The following is a 6,859-nucleotide window of genomic DNA, read 5'->3' as shown; positions in this document are numbered from 1 at the left end:
GCTTTTCTTCTCGGACATCCTGAGTCTGAGGTATCCTGACACCAATCGGATCTGAATCTCGGTCAGATATGATGGTTGGGACATTTTCCAAGAGTTATGATGTTGATCCTTTGATGACCCAGTAACATGATGTCATGCCTAGCACCCCCCCCCCCTCGGCTGGAGGACCTATCACTATAGATTCCTTTTCAGCAAGGTTATCCGTTCATCCATGGGGAAATTGTAAGACTTATTCTACAAGTTATTCCTGATGGATCCTTCGTCTTTCCAAAGTTTGATCTTCACCTGAAGACCATGTCAATTCTATCTCGAAGCATGTCTATGGTACTCCGATGTTTCAACAAGAACATTTGAAGCCCAATGCTAAACGTTTCTTGCTCAATTATCCAAACACCGCTGTATGGATAATGTCATGAAAATTTCTCTCCCCTCACCTAGAGGCTTTTCTACTTAATATCATGTCATGGTTATCATGTTCTGCTTGTCCTTGGGAAGGATATACCCCTGAAATAGGTGTATAAACATATTTTCCATTCCATTGTTCTATTTGATCTGATGATCACCTTTTCCTTTCCATTGTTTTGTTTAACCTTTCTTGTGATCTATATGATCTAAGCAGTAATGTTCTCCTGCTTATGTAAACACCTCGGTGTACAACTCTGTCAGCAAGACCCTGTTACTATTGTTGAAAACATTCCGGTAACCACCGATGGACGAGAACTTTGCCTATTGGCCCGCCTCGTTCAACGAGCAGGAAAATGGTTCTCTTCGTCCCTCGCCCTTGGTATCGATGTTGTTGCCGACATATCTGACAGGCTACCCTTTGACACACCTTACTATCATGACCGTGCAAAATGTCGGCCCCCTTCCTACTTTCAACCACATGGTGGGCCCATAACCCACAGGTCCTAGGATCGAAACCTGACTCTCTTGTACACCCTGATGACAAAGTTATTCTCGCACTTGACTTCTTATGTAATTCACGGGCCACCTGCCAAGTGATCTATTCTGGTATCAGACGCAATACTTATTCTCGTTGCTCTAGACCCCTTTCACACTTTGTTTCAGGCATCGAACGATTGCCTGCTCGCTCGAAACTTCCCATGAAACATCATTACCTTGCTCTCGATATTTTCTTGAGTTTAAATTCAAGAATTACTTTCTGCCACCTTCCCCGATGTTATCGACCAGATAGTCAACCTTGTAGAGGTTCGTTCACCCGGAATACCCCCCCTTATTCTTTCGTAAGTACGATGGAACCCCCGAAGAAAGGATATCGACTTCATCTTGATGACTTGAAACAGAAAAATGAAGACATCAATAAAATGAATCGACCACTTCGAGAAGAGCAACCAAGACCGAGAAGATTCGTTAGAATTTCGTAAACAGACCTTTCCCCGTCATCCACCTCTTAAATCTCGGGACGAGATTTCTTGTAGTGGAGGAGAATTGTGATGCCCGGATCATTAAGCTACAGTAATCCCCCGTTAATGGTGCCATGTCATCACATTACTGTTGCTAATCCTTGTTTGATCCAACTCTTAGTTCAAACTCAAATTCAAATTAAAGCTTAAAATTTAAATTTCCCGACCATGCAAAATAAAATGTTCAAAGTGTGGGAAATATTACATAACTAATTATGGTGGTGATCCAACACTTTTGTAAAGTATTTGAATGCTCTTTTGTGAATATAACAGTGACTAAAAATAATTGTTAAATGCCTTTCCTAATTTAAAATGTTAAACTATTTTTATTATGTGTGAAACCTTTTGTGGTTGTGGTTTATTTTGTAAATCGATTTATAGAGACAGTCATATGTTTTAGTAAAGCTGTTTTTGCCTACTAAAATAATATAAACAGAGTGTAATAAAAAGAAAGAAAACCAAAACGAAACAAAAAAAAAATAAAAAGAACCAGCCTACCCCGGGCTTTGGCCCACTAAACCATCAGGCCGGCCCACCCTCACCGAACCCTCCTCTCTCTCCTATTCACGCGACCAGGTCGCTACAGGGGCTTGGTCGCCGCCGCACCCTCTCGCCGACAGCGCCGGGAGGGGATAAGGGCGCCACGCCCCGACCCCTCGATCCCATCCCCCCACTCCTTCCCTCTCTCCCTCCCCACAGATCTCCCATGCCCCAAGCACGTCCATGGCCGCGTCATCGTCGTTCCCATGGCCGGAGCCGTCCCCGACCCGTGAGGTTATGCTCTGCAGCTCCGTTGGCCTCGTCTGCATCGCCTACAACCTTCGGTTCGAGCTGAAGCCCTCCACAACCTCGCCATCTGGTCGTCTTCCCCGCCACGGCCACGGCGCCATCGCCGTCGATCTCCATCACCGGCGCCGCCTCCCGGCGGTTCCAGGCACGTCCACGACCTCCCTCGAAGTGAGCCGCGTCTATCCTCCTTCATTACCCCCTTGATTTGTTGCCGTAGCCGCCGTCCCCGAGCTCGTCTGCGTACGCGTACGTGGTGCTGCTGCCCATGGCCTTACCCCCTGCGTCTCGCCCGCGCCTGGCCTCGAGGTCGTCTACTGCTGCGCCGCTGTTGGCCCTGTCCGCCGTCGCCGTTCGCGCCCGCTGGCGCCGGCCGCGCCTGCCTTCGCCCGGCCGCGTCGGCGTCACCCCGCAGCATCCCGCTCTCACCGCCGCCTGGCTGCGCCCGCCTCCGTCGCCTGCTGCTCGCCCGACGCCGCGCCCGGCCCTGCTTGCCATCCCGCACGCGCCCCTGTGCCTGCTCGTGCTGCTTCTGTTGAAGCTCTTGCCCTGCTGCGCATAACTGCTGCTGCTTACTGTACTACTAGTTAGCTTTTCAATATCTACTTTGACTAACCCCCTAGGCAGCCTCTAATCAGCGGTTAAACAACTACTAACAGGCCAAAAATAAATATGAGTAGAATGTACACTTGACAAACTACATATTACTCCACTGGACCAAATTCATTTGATGCATGGTTTAAATCCAACAAAAATCACAAAATGCTATCTTCTCTTAAACCCAAGCATTGTGTGTGCGTGTGTGCTCTGTGTGTTTGCGCGCCGTACGTGTGGCCGGCTAGGCTATGCCCAGTAGTGGCCGGTCCTTGTTTAATTATGTTAGGTGTAGCTTAGTATTAGTTTAGTGCTAAGTTAGCCTATTAGCAAATGACATGTGGGTCCCATCTATTTAGTTTAGATAAATCCTTTTGGAAATTATTAAAGCAGTGACATGTGGGCCACCAACTCCCATTTAGACCAGTCCTTTTGACTTGGTCAATTCGGATTAAAATAAATACATAATTTTAGAAAATGAATTAAAACTTTAAAAATTAATATAAAATAAACCGTAGCTCGGATGAAAAAACTTTGTACATAAAAGTTGCTCAGAACGACGAGGCAAACCCGAATATGCAGAACGTTCGTCCGCCACGCATCCCTAGCATAGCGAACACGCAACTTTCCCCCTCCGGCTCTTTGCCCGAAAACGCGAAACACCGGGGATAATTTCCCGGATGTTCCCCCTTCACCAGTACCACCTCGTACCGCGTTAGGGCACACCTAGCATCACGCTTTGTCATGTCATGTATCGTCATGCATTTGTTTGCATTATATTTATTGTTTCTTCCCCCTCTTCTCTCGCTAGACACCGAGATCGACGCCACTGCTAACCAGTTCGACTACGGAGTTGACGACCCCTCTCTCTTGCCAGAGCAACCAGGCAAGCCCCCCCCCCCCTTTGATCACCAGATATCGCCTACTCTTCTCTATACTGCTTGCATTAGAGTAGTGTAGCATGTTACTGCTTTCCGTTAATCCTATTCTAATGCATAGCCTGTCATTGCTGCTACAGTCATTGATACCTTACCCGCAATCCTAAATGCTTAGTATAGGATGCTAGTGTTCCATCAGTGACCCTACACTCTTGTCCGTCTGCCATGCTATACTACTGGGCTGTGATCACTTCGGGAGGTGATCACGGGCATATACTATATACTTTACACTGTTACATTACTGGTGATACTGTTTGGAGATGGGGGCTGAAGGGGCAGGTGGCTCCATCCAGGTAGAGGTGGGCCTGAGTTCCCGACGGCCCCCGACTGTTACTTTGTGGCGGAGCGACAGGGCAGGTTGAGACCACCTAGGAGACAGGTGGGCCTGGCCTTGTTCGGCATTCGCGGATACTTAACACGCTTAACGAGATCTTGGTATTTGATCTGAGTCTGGCTACTGGCCTATACGCACTAACCATCTACGCGGGAGTAGTTATGGGTATCCCGGCGTCGTGGTATCAGCCGAAGCACTTCAGACGTCAGCGACGGAGCGGCGCGCGCCGGATTGGAACGTAAGCCTGCTCTTGTATTAAGGGGGCTAGTTCTGCTTCCGGCCGCCCTCGCAACGTGCAGGTGTGCTATGGGCGATGGGCCCAGACCCCTGTGCGCTTAGGTTTAGACCGGCGTGCTGGCCTCTCTGTTTTGCCTAGGTGGGGCTGCGACGTGTTGATCTTCCGCGGCCGGGCATGACCCAGGAAAGTGTGTCCGGCCAAATGGGATCAAGCGTGTTGGGCTATGTGGTGCACCCCTGCAGGGAAGTTAATCTATTCGAATAGCCGTGATCTTCGGTAACAGGACGACTTGGAGTTGTACCTTGACCTTATGACAACTAGAACCGGATACTTAATAAAACACACCCTTCCAAGTTCCACAGACAACCCGGTGATCGCTTTTCTACAGGGCGACGAGGAGAGGATCGCCGGGTAGGATTATGCTATGCGATGCTACTGGAGATGCTACCTGGATATGCTACTTGGAGATGCTACTTGGAGGACTTCAATCTACTCTCTTCTACATGCTGCAAGACGGAGGCTGCCAGAAGCGTAGTCTTCGACAGGATTAGCTATCCCCCTCTTATTCTGGCATTCTGCAGTTCAGTCCACTGATATGGCCTCCTTACACATATATCCATGCATATGTAGTGTAGTTCCTTGCTTGCGAGTACTTTGGATGAGTACTCACGGTTGCTTTCTCCCCCCTTTTTCCCCTTTCCTTTCTTTCTGGTTGTCGCAACCAGATGCTGGAGTCCAGGAGCCAGGAGCCAGCGTCGACGACGACTACTACATTGGAGGTGCCTACTACTACGTGCAAGCTGACGACGACGACCAGGAGTAGTTAGGAGGATCCCAGGCAGGAGGCCTGCGCCTCTTTCGATCTGTATCCCAGTTTGTGCTAGCCATCTTATGGCAACTTGTTTAACTTATGTCTGTACTCAGATATTGTTGCTTCCGCTGACTCATCTATGATCGAGCACTTGTATTCGAGCCCTCGAGGCCCCTGGCTTGTATTATGATGCTTGTATGACTTATTTTATTTGTAGAGTTGTGTTGTGATATCTTCCCGTGAGTCCCTGATCTTGATCGTACACATTTGCGTGCATGATTAGTGTACAATTGAATCGGGGGCGTCACACAGGAGAAGTAGTTTGTTCAGCCCGGACTTCAAAGTAGTCTTCCCCGTTGACCTTCTTTTTTAGATAGAATCCTCAATGAGTGGAAAGGACTCCCAAACTTGCTCCACAGTACTATACCATACAAAGTGGCGCCCTTGTGATATGATAAGAAGAAAAGGGGCCAGGCCGCCCTCTTTTCTTTTCCGCACCAAGCTTTCTTGTAAAATCGGGTGTATAGCTTAGTTGGTAGAGCATTGGGCTTTTAACCTAATGGTCGCAGGTTCAAGTCCTGCTATACCCAAAACAAAAAAAAACCACTCTTGTATTCGTAAGGATGCATAGTAGCTTTCAAAGAGAACTCTTTGGCCTTGAGAAAAGCCCCTTTCTCATCAACATCTCGACTTCGCTCGTTGTTTGAGGTCAGTACAAAGGAGATTAGACTGGCTCGGTCATTGATAGGTCGGCCTTCTCCTTATTCATTGGATAGGGCGTGGGGGAAAGTCAAATCAAGCACTAGTTAGTTGGGGTGGGATGCACCAAAGCAGCGTTCGTTGCACTAGCGCCTTATCTTTTGAAGCTAAACAGAGGCTCGAAAGACGGAGTACGTCCGAAGTTGTTGGTTGCCTTTTTGTAGTGCGCAAGTCAGAGTGAACTTCTTCTTCTGTTCTGCGAATCTACTAATGAGAACTGTCGTACAGTCCTATCTTTTTTTAAGAAAGATCGTAGGTGAACGTTTCGTTTCGTTACCTAAGTAGTTGAGCAATTCATTCCAAGGTAAACAAAGAGGTATTTCCTTTTCTTGTATAGTACTTCTCTCCTTCCATCCCAGTAGGCCTATTCATGCTTTTTTGCTATCCATCTCGATCAAATAGAAGAAGGGGAAATTCAGACTCGGCAAAACACCTCAAAAAGTGAAAAAAAGATAAAACAACTTTCTTATTGTCAAGTAGTAAACCATAGTTCTCATCCTAGGAAACCATATCGATCATCGGTTTAGAGCTCCCAACTACGAAGCTCTTTTCTAGAGCGACTCAACAATTCGTGGATCCATGGTTTGGATGAAGCTATGTACCCGGGTAGAGATGATTTGTCTCAAAGATGTTTCGCTCATCCAAGAATCTGAAACTTCATCTACATAAACTCATAAATAGCCCTTTCCTTTCTTTTCTTGACTTCAAAAGGTAATCAATCCTTTCTTTTCATCTTTTATCAAGTCTTCCTCTTCCTGATTGAGTCAATCAGGGATAGAAATTCGAATCAACTATGAGGAGTAGGGCTGCTGGGCAAGTGAATGAACTCTGTCCTAGGCATTTCCAATAAGTTCAGTGAAGTGAGGGCGAAGCCTTTTTTGAGAGGGAAAATACACTCCAAATGATATTCCATAATGGAAGGAATGAGTGGAAGATTTACTGGAAGAAAAAAATACGATACTTTTCTAGTCGTAG

At 47.2% G+C, this 6,859-nt stretch overlaps 1 non-coding gene across 1 annotated transcript; it reads left to right on the top strand.

Annotated features, from left to right (window-relative positions):
• The first annotated feature begins 5,642 nt into the window (after positions 1–5,642).
• TRNAK-UUU (transfer RNA lysine (anticodon UUU)) lies at positions 5,643–5,715 on the top strand. Its single transcript has one exon. It is a non-coding gene; the product is annotated as a tRNA-Lys (tRNA).
• Positions 5,716–6,859: the final 1,144 nt, after the last annotated feature.

This window comes from Triticum aestivum, chromosome 6B, assembly GCF_018294505.1.
Source record: "Triticum aestivum cultivar Chinese Spring chromosome 6B, IWGSC CS RefSeq v2.1, whole genome shotgun sequence".
NCBI classification, from domain to species: Eukaryota; Viridiplantae; Streptophyta; class Magnoliopsida; order Poales; family Poaceae; genus Triticum; species Triticum aestivum.
The sequence above is the reverse complement of the archived record's forward strand: the minus strand, read 5'-3'. Positions and strand labels throughout refer to the sequence as shown.